The sequence below is a fragment of the Corvus cornix genome, chromosome 13 (assembly GCF_000738735.6).
Source record: "Corvus cornix cornix isolate S_Up_H32 chromosome 13, ASM73873v5, whole genome shotgun sequence".
NCBI lineage: Eukaryota > Metazoa > Chordata > Aves > Passeriformes > Corvidae > Corvus > Corvus cornix.
This window is the reverse complement of record NC_046343.1, coordinates 13,832,500-13,849,443: the sequence shown is the minus strand read 5'-3', so window position 1 is coordinate 13,849,443 and position 16,944 is coordinate 13,832,500. Positions and strand designations below refer to the sequence as shown.

Genomic DNA, 16,944 nt, shown 5'->3' with positions numbered 1-16,944 from the left:
CTCTATTTCTACTGGATCTGTTGCTCAGTTCATATATATGCTTTTGAACTGCAAGTTGGTATGGATTTTCTTGCAATTTAAGTTGAAAACTGTCTTAGGAAATATCAGACACCAATTAATCACTCAGAAGTGGGCAAGAGCTGTGCAGGAGGTTTGTTTGTGGCAAGTTCGTGAGCAAGACTAAAATTCTGTGTTCCTGATACTTGTAGGGTAGCATTTTACATTAGAGTGTGTGTACATGGTTTGCAGTTCACCTTTCTGTTATTATAATGCCCCCATGATTGTATGGTTGTTTGGGACATGTATGATATTACTTAAATGTGAGAATAGCTGTATAGCCGTCTAAGCACCGAGTTACACGTGGAGCTGGGAGATTTGTGTTTAGGCACTGCAGTACACAAGAACTGAACAGGATGTGCTGGGCACGGTGGCTGCTGTGACACCAAGGGGTGGCTTGTCCACCTGCCAGGAACCTTGGAGCTGATTTCCACTAAATGTAGATAATTTGTGGCTGAACATATCCATTCTCTGCAACTTTCTTGTCTTGTGATTGGCTCCACACTCTGGTGGATGCAAGCCATTGCTTTTTGTTGGAGGCCACCTGCAGTAAAAATCCAGGATCTGGTCACACATTTTTACCTTTACAATGAAATTCGATCTTGCTGATGCCTGCTGGCAGTGGTTGTTCAGCTATATTTATCAAAACCTGTGTTCTCAGAGTTACCTCCTCTTGGTTCTGATGTGTTATCTGTGTGGTTTGCTGGTGTGTTTTACACTGACTGTTAGCACTTCACCTTGTGAGCAGTGAAACACTAATGTGTGCTGGGCTTGAATACAATCTGAAATTGTTCTTTGTCTGTGAGTTAAATAGTTGGTCAAAGTCAATCACTGCTACATGATGGACTGACTCCTTGGTGCTGCCCACATGTTCCCTCAGCATCTCCTCCTGCCCTCAACCATCCTGGTGGCCTCTACTGGACCATACTCTACCATATTGAAGTCTGTCTTGGTCTGGGGAGTCCAAAATTGGCACCAGCACTCTGGCTGTTCTTGCCCAAGTGTTGAGCAGAGAGAAAGGATCATTTGTCCGAGTGTTTGCTGCATGGCTCTTGGTGCAGCCTGATGTGGGGACTTCTCTGCCAGAGGGCAGCTGGCTAGTGGTGCCCGGGTGCCGCTGCTCCATTGGCTATTGCTAAGTTTGTCTTTAATCGAGTAAAGCGTTTATTATTAGATTATCACATTATTATTTATTAATTGTTATATTTATGTGTTTATTAGAACATTTCAGGACTTTATGTTGTACTTAAATACTGCTGGTAAAACAAAGGCCTGGAGAAATAGTTGTAACAGGGCTAGATCCACACCTCTACAAGTGCTCTCTCAGGCTGGTAAGTATGTGCTCTTCCAAGAAGAGCAGCTCACACCAGTGTCTGAAGCTCTGATTCTCTGGTGTAATAAAGTAAAAGCAAAAAAACAGGCATTGTTTCAAGAGTAGGTAAAATAAACAGGTCATGTCTAAACTGAGGAGTTTCCAGAGATCAGTTAACACCAGTAAGCACATGGTGGGTCAGGGCAGAATGGGCGCAAGTGGCCCATGCTGAACCCTTCCAGCTTTAGTGCATGACATGGCTCTGCCTGTGCTGCTCCCCCTCATGTCCTGCTTGTGGCTGGGTCTGGGGTGTTGGCAGTGGGGCTGGCTTTGGTTATTCCAGCTGTGAGCAGCAGTGCTGGAGAGGACAAGAATACAAGATTAAATTGCTTGTTCTAAGGAAAATGGGGAGCCTGAATCAATAAAGGCAGGAGTGACACAGAAATTGTCAAGTGGAGAGCAGTGGTCCATCAAGCATGAGCCCTTGTCTCTGGGAGAGGACAGCATTGTGTGTTTGTAGAGGAGGGTGTCATTTGCTTGGCTTAAATGTGAACTTAATCCAATGTGATTGGGCATTTTTTCTTGGTAGGTTGGGACCCACATGCCCTGTCCTGCAGGATAAAGACTTCTGCTTTTTAGGCTTGCAATCCTATCAGTAAAGCTACAGAAGCTTTCCCTGCTCACTGAAGTGTCCATGAATGGTCTGTGAGATTTGTGCTGTTTGCTTTGGGATTGGTTTGGGGCAGTTCCATCGATTATTTGTACATTTCATTAGGAATTGTTTCCTGTTGCAATTCTTGTCTGCTGTTTCCAGAATTCTGAGTTGACGTACTAAAAGGTGATGCCTCTTTCCACCACGTTCACTTCACTTGTATGTCAGACCGTCATTCCTGGGATGCTGGTGGAGCCTGACTGAGGCCCTGGGGATAAGCTGACAGTGAGCCAGCAGCCAAGGTGGCTGGTACTCTCCTGGGCTGTGCTTGGCAGAGCATCTCCAGCAGAGTGAGGGAGGTGATGCTCCTCTGTGCAGCACTGGTGAGACATCTACAGTGCTGTATCTGGTGCTGGACTCCCCAGGATGGAAGAGATAAGGACCTACTAAGGCTGAGTCCACTTCATATTCACCGTGATGAATATGAAGCGGTTGGAGTATCTGACATACAGGGAGAGATTGAGGGAGCTGGGATTGTCCAGCCTGCAGAGGAGGAGGCTCAGGGAAGTCTTAATCAATGTGTATGAATACCTGATAGAGGGGAGTAGAGCTGATGGAGCCAGGCTCTTCGCCCTGGTGCCCAGGGGCAGGCCAAGGGGCAACGGGCACAAACTGAAATACAAGAAATTCCGCTTGAGCATAAGATTAAAAAAAATTACTGTGAGGGTGACTGAACACTGGAAGAGACCCCACAGAGGGACTGTGGAGTCTCCAAGATCAGAGGTACTCAAAACCCAAGTGAATACAGTCCTGAGCAACCTATTGTAGTTAACCCTGCCTTGAAGGGGGAACTGGAGGTCCCTTCCAATGCTATCTACCCTCTGGATCTGGGATTATTGTCACTTTAAAAACACGAAAGATACAAGGACTTGAGGTACTGGGATCAGGAAGTAACATTCAAAGCTCATTTTGGACCAAATGCCAACAAAGCTGACGGTTTGGTCCTCTCTTTAGTGCGTTAGTAGTTAGTGCTTAGACAGATGGTTGAGGTGGACTTGAGAATATCAAGCTGCTTGTATATTCTCCTGCAAACATAAGCAATAAATCAATAAATGAGGGGAAAAAACCCCATCAAAACCACAGCACTAAAAGGCAGAGGGCCAGCACAACAGATAATGCACACACAAATGCCTCTCAGATTTCAGCTAGGTGCAGAAATAGGGATTTTTTTTAATGTTTTTACTGCCTGCACCCAATCATGACCAAATTTGTGGTTAGAATCAGCCATTTCCATATTTGCCATGGAAACATTTGGATTAGCAGATTGCTAAAGCAAGGGGAAATTCTAGTTCTGACTGCTTTCTGTACCCCTGAGTTATTTTGTTTGTTCTCTAAACATGCACTCACCCCTACCTCCCCCAGTGAAAGTGAAATTTAACTCGAATATTTCTCAATACCTGAATCTTGTTGGACTTAGAGCTACAGGCTCTGACCCCGACAGCAGCAGCAAGCAGCACCACTTTCAGTTGGTAATCTGACTCTCTTGAATGTGAGTGACCATGTTTTGATCAAAGACCACCCAAAACTAGACTAGCAAGAGGAGTCTGGCACAGTTGTTTAATTTTGCTAGAGCTAACGAGAAATTCACTTTGCTTAAAGTTGTGTGATTTTTATAGTGACCAATTTTTTAGGCTTTATTTTGAAATGGCTTATTGTCCAAAATTATCAGATTTTGTGCCTGACCAGCTGTATTTTCAAGTGGTTTTATTTACCAGGAAACCAACTCTGCTTGACTTCACAGTCTTCATAAGAACATCAGATTGCCCTGAGCTCCTAAGGTTGCTAGGTCATGACTGCCCTTTCAGTTCCCTGTGCTAAACAACCTGTTTCTCTGCTCAAAAGGTGAAAAAGTGATTCAGTAGTGTTTCAAGGAATGGGCCCTTTTTAGTACGGCTGTGGAATGGAGATGATAGATTTGAGCAGGGAAGCTGCCTCATTATTTACTTTGCCCGGTACATACTGTTGCAAAAGAAAAGCTTTGAAAGCTCCCCTTCTCTCGTTTCTTTCTGCTCCTCAAAGAAACTTGACAGCTTGTCACTATTGCGAATGAATGCATGTGTTCTAAAGACTCAGACTGTGCTCTGGGTGTTTTCTGAATAGAGATGATTGGTACTCACCTGTTTTCCTTCTAGAACAAGGACAGCATTGTTCACCCTGGTCAGAGACCTGAGCAGGTGCTTGAGAGAATGGAAGAAATGGCTGACTTGGTTTCTCCTGGCTGTGCCCAAGAGCCAATATTTGGCACTGACATTTCATTTTCGCTCCCTGGTCTTGTCTGATTGTCATCTGATGCAGCCTGGCAGGTCAAGTCCGTGGTCGTCGGCCTGCACTGAAAACTGAGGATTTGACAGGCAGGTTTTTTGAGGGAATTACCTTTGTAGAGAGTGTACAGAACAGCACTCGGCAACAGGACTGTTTGATGTAAGCACACAAATCAGAAACAATTTGGAAAAATTGTGGCGACAAATAAGTCTTTGTCAGAACATGCCTCTTTGCATGAAGCATTTTGGTTTCTCTGAAGTGCAGAGAGGTGTGTGGGAGGCTGCTCGGTGTCACAGCAGCCGAACATCCCAGCCATGTGGCTGACGCACCTGTGATGGGTGGATCAGAGGTGAGGGAGCTGTTTGCCCCCAGCTTCCCTGTGTCCTACCAACCAGAGTTCACCTGAGTGTGGGGTTAGAGGTGACCAGCTCTTACGGACTCGTGACTGCTTCCATTCCCCACTTCCCCATTGTTCAGCCAAAATTTCTTCAGCTCCCATGCAGTTGCTAGCTCTAAATTTCTTCCTTTGCCTTCAAGTGACTCCTGGCAGTGAGGCAGAGTGATCTCAAATAGCTGATCTTAAGAGTGGATAGCAATGACAAAATTAAAATAAGCTATGTGTGTCCCTGATTGCTTCCCACAGGCTTACAGCTCCTGCCTGAAATGCTGCAGTCAGACACAGCTTGGAGGTTTGGAATAAAATAAAATGGATGGAGGGAAGTACACGACAGAGTGTTCTATGTTGCATTAGCATATGTGTGTGCTGATTTCCTGCCCATGGGTACGGGTGCTGTGTGCCTCTGTGCATGCAGCATGTCCATGCAGAGCCGTGAAATCCCACCACAAAGAAAAGAGGTGATCAGAGACTTCAGCTCTGCAGGCCAGTGCTTTGAAGTTTCATTTTTTCCCCACAATAATTCAAAAGAGTAAATCAGAAAATACTTTCCAGCTTTTAACTTCCAGTCTTGGTAATCTTCCAGCCTATCATCACTAGCTCTTCCAGTGTGCATTGCTGGATATTTGACATTTGGGATGGGCACTAGGAAGCAGTTGGATTTTTTGCAGCTGAAAATACTTAACGCTGTAGATGTGAAAAGCTTGGAACTTAATACATTACAGACGTTCTGAGCAATTCCTAACTTTACAGTTGTTAACGTCACCATATATATAAATGAGAGTCAGTAAGGGTTGTACAAATTTTTTGAAGAAAAAATTGAAGTAAAAAGCAGGGTGTAAGGTAAACCAAGGCAAGTTGTGAAGTCATTCTGATTTTAGTCAAATGTGAGAGGAGAATAAAAATCTTTTATTTCTCCACTTATGAACACCTGGTCAAATAGTTTATTTCGTATTTATTTAAGCTTTGTTAAAAAGACTGAAGATTTACAAATTTTTCAAATACGGATTTTTTTTAGCTGAAATGTTTCACTATTCGGAATTGTTATTAATTATAATTATTCCCTGAAACTTTCCAAACTAAATGAATTGGCTTGTGATTTGTTGTACTTTTAGATGTGAATGCGTAAGTGTGACTGCTGGAGTACTTCATTGCAGTGGGCAACAGAGCTGGGTGATTATATTAAGTGTTGTGTTTCTTATTCAAAAGCATTACGCAGAGAATGTCATGGTACAGAGATGCAGAAAATTTGAGTATCTCAAACTCAGGGTCTCTGTGTCCTGTTGCTGCTCACACCATGGCTATTTATAAGGTATGAACCTTCTGCATTTCTCTGAGAGGCATTTTCCAGCAGGTGCAGAGTGCTCTAGGCACCTCATATCATCCCTGCAGGAAGGGGCCCAATGGCCTTGGGTAACAACTAGGAAATGCAGGTAACAGCTGTATGGTAGGACAGCAGCATTTTTAACCAAAATATATTTAGGATTCCAAGCAAGGTATTTAATTTTTCTCCTTTTATTTGTTTGAGATGCCAGAGGGAAAGGGAGTAATTGTTACTATAAGATGGATTGTACTTAACAAATCGAAAATTATTAAAAGTGTGAACTGCATCCATGTTTTCAAAATAGGCAAGTCAAAACTGAAGGCAGCTGTGCTCAGACATCTCCAGTCTGTGTTTGTGGTTGTCACTGTCAGGTGACGTCTATCTGGACTGAAAAGGATACAGATAGCGGTCAGTTTCTCTACCTTAATTCTGCTAGCACTGCTCAGTGTAGAGAAGCTCTGGAGAGTTTGAACAAAGTACAGCTGATTTGGGCAGGATGTGGGGCTGGAGGAGGCAAGGGAGGACTGTGTGCTAGCAGGCAGGCGTGGGGCAGCAGAGTTGCCTGGGGCGCTGAACTGGTACTTGCAGGCAGGCTGAGGCTGGGCAGGCAGGAGAGGAGCTGGCCTGGCTGTGGAACCAGGATGTTTTGAGGAACACAGGAACAGTGTAACAGAGCCATCCTTTCCTGGCACAGCTCTGCTACATCTGTTTGGCTTTCCTCAATCCAAACATTACTTTCTTGACACGTTCAACAACCAGAGCTCTTCACACACATCAGTGTTTGCTTTTCTCTTGCTCCACAAAAACCCTCCTCTCCCAAATTTGTTCTGTGGGTGGCTGGTTGGGAAGTGCCCAGAATTTCTGTAGATGGCCACAGCTACAGTCTGTAAAAACCAGTAGGCACAGGACATTTTATATTGTGGCTGAGGACAGCTAATGGAGAACACGGCTGTGAGGATACATGTTGTGCTGCTGGAGGCAGGTTTCTAGGAAACCCCTGAGACCATGGCATCGTTTTACCGAGCGCTCCTTAGTGGAACAGGAGAGTGTCACTGGGAGGAGGGAGCCGAATTACAGCCTGCCAGAGATCAGTGCTGAACATCAGAGGCGGGGCTTTTAGTGCTCTGACAAAATAAGTGTTTCTGCCCATCAAATTTATATGCAGGAAAATATGGATGAAACAAGCTATGTTCACAAGATTTACCTAGTTAGAGCATGATTTCAGAAGCACAGCTCAAACGTTTTGACAGCTGTTCTAACTTTGCTGCCTGCAGCTCAGGGCCACGCTCCCAGGTATGTTTTCCCAGGCTGCTGTTGCTCTATTCTAGTGAGTGATGCTGCACCTCAGCCCCATAGATTTTTTGATAATCAGCTGAAACCTCAGGCAAGGCCCCTGATTTAGCACATCAAACTGCATGAGCTGAGGGTTACTCTCTGTGGGGTACATACAGCCATGTGAAGGATGATGCTGTTAGCTCTCTCTTGTTAGCTGCAAAATGTTGGGAGCCAGCAAACATCTGTGGGAAAGGACAATTTTCCTTAGGGAAACTGTTTCATGCCATGCAGGTGAGCCTTGTGGTGCAGTGGGGAGCATCAGCACCCCTTTGCATTTCTTATCCACACAAAGGACCTGTTGACCGTGTTGCCATTTGAACTAGGAGCAGTGCATGAAAATTAAAAATGGGAAGCAGGAAACTTCTGTGTCAGTGCAGGGAGGATTGTTGCCTGCTAATCCTAACAAGCCAGTGTAATTGAATTGGCACACTGGTTTACATGCTTCGCTGGGAGTGTCAAACGTGACCTCAAACTGTGATACTGGCACCCCAGGAACTGAAGGCATATCCTTGTGTGGAGCTGAATCCCTGTAACATGGCGTTTGTTTTAACTAATATTTTAACATGGGAGCTGACAAAAGGTCTCATTTGCAGTCTTGTGCATATGGAATTAGCCAGGCTGCAGACAACTAGAAAGAGCGCTACATTAGGGCATGAGGAAAATTCTGCCTGGGTGGTCATTTGTATGTACTTAACAATGGGTAAAGGCAAGCATGTGCAGTTCTGCAAAGGAAATCTGGTCCTACAAGGTCCTGTCCTGTTTGTGTAGGCAGCAACTGGACCTGCATGCAGAGCAGGTTTGGTACTGGGACAGAAAGTCAACTAGAGACTGATCTTTCAGGAAAATGCCTTTCATTTCCAGGGCTTTAAGGCTATTTACATTAGCAATTTGGCATCCTCTACTTGGCCGGAGTTAAGGACATTACAGCTGAACCTCATTGTTTCTAATCACCTCTTCGACTGAGCACTGGGCTGCCCTGGCTCACTGTCTCCAGAAAACAGCCCTCCAGAAAAGTACGAAGCAAAAAGAAGAGAATTTTCTAATCAGGCATTTGCTGGGCAATGCCATCAGCTATAGCACTTTACATGACTACATTTGCATTTCTTTTAGCTGATGCTGTCTTTTCTCTTTCCTCTGTCCTTATTATTGATGGAGGCGAAGTACTTGCAGTTCAAAAGTTCATGAGGCGCAGGAGAGGAGCGTGCTCTGTGCACTTTCTTCAGGTGCTGGTTGCTGTGGCTGCTCAGCAATGCAAGGAGAGAACACTGTGCAGTGTGTCATTCTGAGTGTCACCCACAGCCCAGTCACGCCCAGGAGAATGCTGTGCAGGGTAAACGTGGGGCTATATCTGTTCGAGAAATTGCATTCTCATGTTGTGTGTACTACTGGTTTGTAAAACCTCCAAAGCCCATCAGTCGTTAGACTAAATTTGGTTCAAACCTGAAACTTTTCTTCACCCCATGGAATTTGTGAGATGTTTTGGAAACTGTGGAAATGCTTGGACCTGGAATGAATTTCGTTATGGCTCTTTCCATTGTTTGTATTTAGCAAAACTGTCCCTTTATGAGTTGTTGCCTGGAAATTATTGATGGGGGGAATTACCTGGTAAAAGTTCTTAACCTCTGTCTGGATCAAAACCAGACCACCAGTTGTTAGAAGCTGCTGGGGTGTGCCGGAGCCGAGGCCAAGCTCATGCTGCTGCAGGGCTGCAAAGCGCAGGCGCAGCTTTGCTGCTCCCCTTTATAGGCATCTGGCCTTTCTGAGGGACATGCTCCCGTTTGGAGACCAGTGCCCTAAAATGTTGGTATAGTTTAGGATCAGACCCTCTATTTTCATAACATAGTTAGTTAATATGCCTGAATTCTGTGTGGAAAAAATAGTTTAAAATAGTTAAACAAATATAGATAAATGCAAGAGACATGCATGCCTGGTATTGTTTTCCACCTGCAAGAATGTTTCAAACCCTACTGAATAAACAGAAGCAACTGAATGCACCCTTGATCCGCTCCCTGTTTCCCTGAAGAGAGGCTTCCTTGCAGAAGCCTCTCTTCCCACACAAATCACACTCGTTTACTTAATGTTTCTGTCCTGTTAGCCATGAACATAGAGCAATCTGTTTAATTTCCTTGTAAATTAAACTACTGAGGCAGGATGAGGTGGGAACGATGCTGCAGGAGATCTGATTTTGTCTGCGCTTTTCCTGTGACCTGGTGCAAGTGCCAGATCTGCATCTTCACGACACCTGCTGCTCTGTATTTGCCAGTCTGCTGCTAAGCTGCATTGGTGCCCGTGGGCATCCTCATCACCTTGCTGTCCTTTTTTGTGATAGCTGTTAAAGATGTAGAGTTTTGCCTAAGTTAATTACTTGTCACTTGCCTGCTTGTTGTGATTCAGTTTTATTGTATTTTGTAAGCATTATGAGTTAGCTCCCAATCATGTGACATTTAGGAGAGTGGGAGGGCATAGCTAAGGTATCATTATTCATGTTGTGAGTGCTTTGCAGTGTCAAACAGCCCGGAGACCACGATGTAGAGGTGTTTTGAGATCAGTAATGGTGGTGGACAGTGGTCATAGGGCTCCAATGAGAACATTTGTGATCATCCACAAATGGGAATGTTTGAGTGTGTCCTTTGCTAAGTGCAGGAGCAGGCAGAGAAAGCTGGAACCCCACAGAGCCCGGCTGGGCTGTGTGTGCAAGGAAATGAGCATCACCTTCCTGAGGAGTTTGTGCAGCATTTAGATCTTGTACAGAGTGAACAGATCTCAGCAGTAACTCCTCAAATCTTTATGTTTTAAATCCTGTGTGCACTTTGAGATGTGTCCTTTATTCTGACTCAGGGCAAGGTACCCTTCCTTAGTGAGGCTGAGGTTACATCAAACTAAGTGACATTTGTTAAGGGCAAAGTAATGTAAATTTTCTATTTTGCTCCTGTTTCCCTGATTTTGAGTCCGATCTATCAGTAAATAACATTTTGTATTTTAATCCATTCTCTGCTGTGAAGGGTGGTGTGAAGGTACCTGCAGTGGTGAGAGAGCAGCTCAGAGAGATGGAGGTGTTAGTTTCTGTGCTGGAAAAAACAGCAGAATACGACTTAAATTCTAAAAAAGTTAATATTAGGGTGGTTTCTATGCCTGGTTCCCAGAGAACATCACATTTGTTAACTGAATGTTTCTTGTACTAGTAAGAGAGCCTTGAATTGATATACATTTCATGGTCCACATAAATATGGAGATGCTGCCAAAATGATCTCTTTCCTACTTCTATTTTCATTGTAGATATTCCAGAAAATGGAGCGAAATGCTTTTTCCTGCTGTTTGGTTCTTTGTTTCATGCATATGCATTTCTGGGACATGCAGTTCTGGAGCATGCAGCTTAGTGCACATGCCTGGAGTCTCTGCAGGCTTGTGTAGCTTTGAAACAGAGAATCTAAAGCATAAGTAAGATATGTGCAGAATTAAAGAGAATTTAGAGACATAGGAGTAGAGATTTTAAATTCCTATAAATAAATACAGTCTCAAAACCAGAGATGTTTTCACCTGTCTTCTGCTTCCATCTTAGAGATGTTTATTTGACTGCGAAAGGAAAGGAGATATTTACAGAATGAAACTGCACAAATATGAGAAAAATCACTTGTGTTACTGGCTCCTGTTGATGTTTGCTGTAATGATGTTTGTTGTTGACATCACATTACAGAAGGGATTTATCAGTTAACAGTCTTGAGTGCTAAACCTGCTGACACGTCAGTGCAGGGAAACACTGCACATAAGTTGGTTAGCTTTATTTTTGCAGCACTCTAATTAGGCACCCTCATAAAACAGACATGTGGATTTGTAAATCCAGCTCCCAAAATCTCCTTGCTTTCCAGCTGGAACATACCTAGGATTCTCAATCCAAACATCTCAATCTGCCACGTTTGTTATTTTCCCTTAGCCTCAATTTTGAAACTTAAGCAGCTATTAGAAAAACATTACCCTGCATTCTAGAGCATCCTCTGAGTCCAGGAGGAAAGTTTGAAGCCATGAACTAATTGCCCAGGAATTTAACAAATCTTGTCGAGCTTAATTCAGCCTGGAAAGTTTGGGGCTGGCTTTTCTGCCAACGCTGCTCTCTCCAGAGAGTCCCTTCCCATTTATTTCTGGAGTTGCACACTTTGGTAATGCAGGAGGGCAGAGAGCAGATTAACTCATAGGTTAATTTTCAGGCTCTTGCTCCCCTGGGTGCCAGTAACCTACTTACAGGAGTGGAAGCGCAGGCTCAGTGTGCAGCTGCCCCCGGCTCCGCGCAGGGCTGGGGAGGGATTTTCTCGCCCGGCAGTGCGGGTGTGGCTGCACGGCCGCCAACGCCGACACTGCTCCGCGTCCCTGCTCCGCGTCCCTGCTCCGCACCGCGCACACCGGTCGGGGCTGGCCTGGGCTGCGGCAGCTGCCCCGAACGCTGTGTCCCATTCCCCGTTCATCGGCTCGAATCGTCAAGTGCCGTCACGAACACTTACAGCTGCGTGGAAACCACGCGGCCCGTCTTTAGCAGCCAGCTTGGGTAGAGGTTTACGTTTCAAGCAATGGAAATCCTTTTGTGCCCAAGGAAGGTGAGGGGGGTCCCACACACCTGGTTTCTCCGAGTTGTTGAAACAACAGGCGTTGGAAGCAAGGGAGAGGCTTGTGTAACGACGAGTGCTGTGTGCCTTGGGCTCTGAGTAGAAATGTACTTTGCTTAAAAGCTTCCTCTCAAGCAGCCTCCACAGGTTCCTTTAAAGCCAAATAGGACATGTCTCTCTGTGCAAGGGTGGCAGGCAAAAGTAGGACAGGGTTTTGTCCTTTTGAACTATTAATACAGATCACACACACACACACGAAAGAAAATAAAATAGTGCCAAAAGATACAGAAACTTTAAAAAATATGATGAAACTTTGGAGATAATTTATTTTTTATTACAGCTAATATTGTATTTGGTGTAAAACACAAAGAATGTTTTGGTGTATCCTTTCCCTGGTGGAAAAGAGAACAAAAAGGAGAATCCAAATTTACTCTTGATTGAAACCTTTTGAACGCTAAATGTCTTTTTTTCCATGACAGGTACTGTTCAGAAAGACACATTTCATTTCTGAAGCCCAAAGAAAAGGTATGCCCAGCACAAACAGGTAGTGTCTTCTGAAGGAGTTTTAGCAAGTGTGTGGGAAAATAAATCACCCTACATCAGCCTTGGCACCTGTGCAGGGTTGAAGAGGTGTCACTCTGGTGTATCCATTTTCTCCCTCATGAAATAGAAATCATCACATCAGCTATGCTCAAAGAGCTTCTGCATGTGCAGTGTCTATATGATTTACACAGTGATTTAAATATCTCTAGATACCACCTGTCCACGGAATTTTGTCTATTATGACTCACATCTTATGTTGTAAATTTATCTGTAAATGTCATCTTTTACTGGGGTATCTACAAAACTTAAAATATTTTGGGTAATTATTTGTAAATATTAGCTCTATTGTCAGCAGCAACAGTTCGGATTGTTTTGTCATAGAAAAGTGGGAGGGAACCACTGTTGTTGGCAAGTGAGAAGCAAATAATTCAAAGTCAGGTGTTGGCTTGGAGTAATTAAATCCAACAGCAATAGATATTCAGAATGAAGTTCAGCGGTGAGATTGTGGCTGCTGGAGGCAGCTGTGCTGCATGCATGTGTGAAGTGCAGGTCGGTGTTCCTTGGAGAAAGCTTCCAACTGCACCTCTTGCATTCACCAGGTCCCGTGGAAGCCAGAGGAGTTTGGTGCTGTTGCTTTTCCAAAGTGTCTGGCAAGTGCTTCCAGAGGGTGAGTGTTAGTAGATTCCCTGCGTGAGCCTGTTGAAGTTTAGCCATTGACTGGGCAAATTGCATTAAAAAAAAGCCATTAAATCACTAAACGAAATCTCTTTTGAACTTGCCCAGTATCTAATCATCTTCTGCAAGAGGACACTGACAGGGCTTCTGCCCTGCCTCTTTGAGCTCATGCACATCTCCTTGCGCAGCTCTCAGTCCTGCTCTGTTCTCCCTTGCCCTCCACATGGTCTGGGCTCCTGTGTTTCCAGCTGTGCTCCTCATCCCATTGTTGCAGGCTTGGGCACAGATGTGATGCAGTTTGCTCTATGGGCAAACATGCTGAAAGCCATTGGGTTTTCCCACTGGTTTTGGGCCTGTGTGGAGACATCATGCCTACATCTGTTCTGTTGTGCTCATGTATGGTTTGTGCCAATGCTTAACTAATAATTTTGGTATACACTGTAGACTGTGTCCTAGATTATAACTCAGTTCTCCTATACACAAGTCTGTAGCAGCGCTGTGACCAGTGTGCTGTAGAAAGTGTCCCAAGTGACAGGATGTATGGGCATACATCTTCTCTTGTTCCTTGCCAAACTACCAATGCATACATAGTTTCATCTTAAGCAAAGCAACAGTATTGCCCTGAGGTTGTAACTACCATCCCTCTTCGTAATGGCCTTGGGATCTTGGGCTGAGCTGAGTGCCTTGGTACCATTGTGAATTTGGTGAAATCGTTGCACATACAGGTCAGAAAACTGTTCGTGTGCTGCTTAGAAACTGCACCACTTATTTTACAGAGGAAGATTATTGAATTAAGGTCATAAATTTTTTAAGTGAACAGCAAGTTTTTTGTTTGCTTCAAAAACCTTTATTGCCTTCATTCAAGGATATTGTCTATCTGTAATATAGCGGTTGTGGTGACAAATGGTTTTAATATTTGTCCCAGTTTGCAGCTTTTTCTTTTTTTCCTTTAGTCAAGCACGGCAGAAATAGGAGTGATTAATACTGAGAAAAGCTTGCTACTACCCAGGTTCAGAAGTACTCATCCTGTGTCAGAGTATTCCACTTCCTCTTTTCATCTTTTCAAATAAACAGATTAGATTTTGCCTGAACTCAAGCCACTAAGCCTTCAAAAGATTAAGGTTTACTTAATTAAGCTCTCTCGAGAAGAAGCCCAAGGTCTAGTCCCAGTCTTACTTCGTCTGTCCCCATTGTTTCACCACTTCCTGAGCCTCAGGAACAAGCTAAAAAAATAATACAAAGTGCATGGGGGTTTTGCCCTTGGCAGAATTCTTTTTTTCACTCCCTCACTGTCATACCCAGCACAAACCTGTCTCAGGAAGCCACTGGTGAGAACTGGGACTGAGATGACTGAGAATGTGGTCAGGAAGTTCCAGCCTAAGTTACAGTCCTGTGTATCCTCAGAGAGGACTGGTGTAATCTTAAGAAACACAGTAAGAGGTTAGGACAGAATGAGAAAGGGGTCATGAACAATCATTACAAAGGAACTGCATCTCTGTGAACATGGGTATAGAAGCTAGTGTCAGGAGTCCACATATTTATTTTTTTAGGTGTGATATTAATCTCTTTCTAGGATACTCAAGATTACCTCACCAGAGTTTATATGTGTTTGTAAGTTTAAACACAGTATATATGTAACAAACAAGTGCCACACAAGCCAGCATAGTATTTTTCTATGGATACACGCAAAATTACTCCATGGAAGAAGCAAAACTTTTTTCTATTAAAAAGGGCATTAATTTCTAGTATCAACAGGTTTCTGCTTGTTTGTGCATGTTCCCCAATCCTAGTCAAGGGAAGAGTCATTTGATATCAATATGTAAAAAGAAAATACAGAAAGAAAAATAAAAAATAGAGGAAAGCAGATAATGTCATCAAGATGGCAAAGGGGATCCAAAGGTCTGTCAGCTCAGTCAAAATCTGAGGGAAGAATTTGCTCCTGTCAAAGGAGGCTGTAAAAGCATGCAAGTGGGTACGACAGGTGCCACAGCAGTCAGAATGAGCTTTTGGATCAGTCCTAATAAGCTAAGTATTGTAAAGCTGCTCTGAGGTTTTGATTTCACTTGGAGGAGAAAGTGACCCGTTTGGTAAGTCTTTTGCTTTTCTTATCATTCATGCTGCCTTATTCTCAGTGCTTTGTCTCATGGACCAGAGGTGAGGAACTCTCTGGGGTGCCAGTGCCTGATGAAGCCTGGGCTATTGTATTGCCCCTATATAAAGAGATAGTTTGGGTCTTGGAAACCTTGAGGTCTATTATTGTCACAAGCCATGTGAGATGGGACAGCTGGAGGCAGTGACTGATGGCAGCAGGAGCTCCATAGCATCAGCTGTCCGGACACAGAAATGGTCTGCGCTGCTTCTCCATGCTAATCTGTTTTCCATGGCTTGATAACAAAGTGTGGCTATAATACGTAGGCAAAAAGTAACTCATGCTGTACAGCCCATTGTTAGGCTACTGAAAAAATTCACTGTCATCCAACTCCTTCAGCTTTGGACCTCTAGTGGACTGTGGAGCATGGCTCCTATGTCTTATTTTCAGTAGTTAAATTGCATCAACAAACTTCTGAGTCATATCTATTACCATAATTAGCACCTGAGGATGGCAGGAGATGGTCTCTGAAAGCAGGAAGAGGATAAGAAGCTACCCATGGGATCGGCTTTGCACCCAGAGTGTTACTGAAGGCTTTGTGCAGGCTGCTGAAACAGCTCAAGAAGCAGCAGGTCTCAGTGTTTCTCTTGTAGCTTTAGAATGGGTTAGGTGGGGAGCTTTAGAGTCTGATGCTTCCCATCGCATCCGTGTGCAAGCATATGCAGGAAAATAGTTCTTAGATGCCGTGTGACTGGCAACACAAAAGTGTGAACACTAGCTGCTACTCCTCAATTCAACCACCTCCGTGTACCTTCCAGATACATCTCTTTTAATCTCATTTTCTTCTTGTCCAGAGTCTCAAAGGTGACTCGAGTCTGTGAGGACTTGCTGGGGTAGTGGAGCAGAGCTCCCTCCTCTCCTGTGCTGCTAGTTTATTCCCTTCCTGTGCACTGTGCTCAGGATGAGCACAGTTGTTTGTCAACAATGAAGCTTCAGAGATGCATACCTAAGAGTTGTGCCTTGCTTAGCTTGATGTGCAGTGTGCGCAGCACCATCCTCTTACCCACCTGGAAAACCAGCAAAGTACAGGCAACTGAGGAAACCTTGGTGACAGTTCAAATGGGGGCCAATACTTCAGCTGTCGAAGCTCACACATCTCACAAAGCAATAAATAACCAAAGTAAACATCTCTGGATGTTGTGGAGGATGACAGCGTTATGCCCCTGTCCATGTAGACAGGGGTCATGGGCTGCTAAAACAGCATTTTGAGTCGTGGGATGTTTCTCTTGGTGTGGCAAATGCTCAGTGTCACCCTTCACATGAGGCTTTGAAGTTTTCCTGTAGGATTAGTAAGCTTTGAACTTTTTTCTTTAGGATTAGTGAGCTTGTTTCTGCATAGGACAGCTCTGGAGGCCTTTAATAAAGCTCTCAAACACATTCTGCTCATCCAGCTTTAGAACTGCTGTACTTCGAGTAATAAAAGGGCCCTGGTGAAGAAATTATTCCTGATGCAGATTCTGATGGGGGGCTATCCTGCTGCCAAAACTTCTGGGCTGGTCTCCAGGTGTTTTAGCACTGTTTTAATTGCTTCTTGATTTCAACATCCTGTTGTTTTCTCAACCTTCTTTTACAAATATCTGCTTTTC

General features: G+C 44.1%; 1 protein-coding gene across 5 annotated transcripts in view; it reads left to right on the top strand.

The window, feature by feature from the left end:
• Positions 1 to 16,944, top strand: part of KCNIP1 (potassium voltage-gated channel interacting protein 1) — a 288,984-nt gene that overhangs the window by 91,305 nt on the left and 180,735 nt on the right. The gene's annotated exons all lie outside the window — the stretch shown is intronic.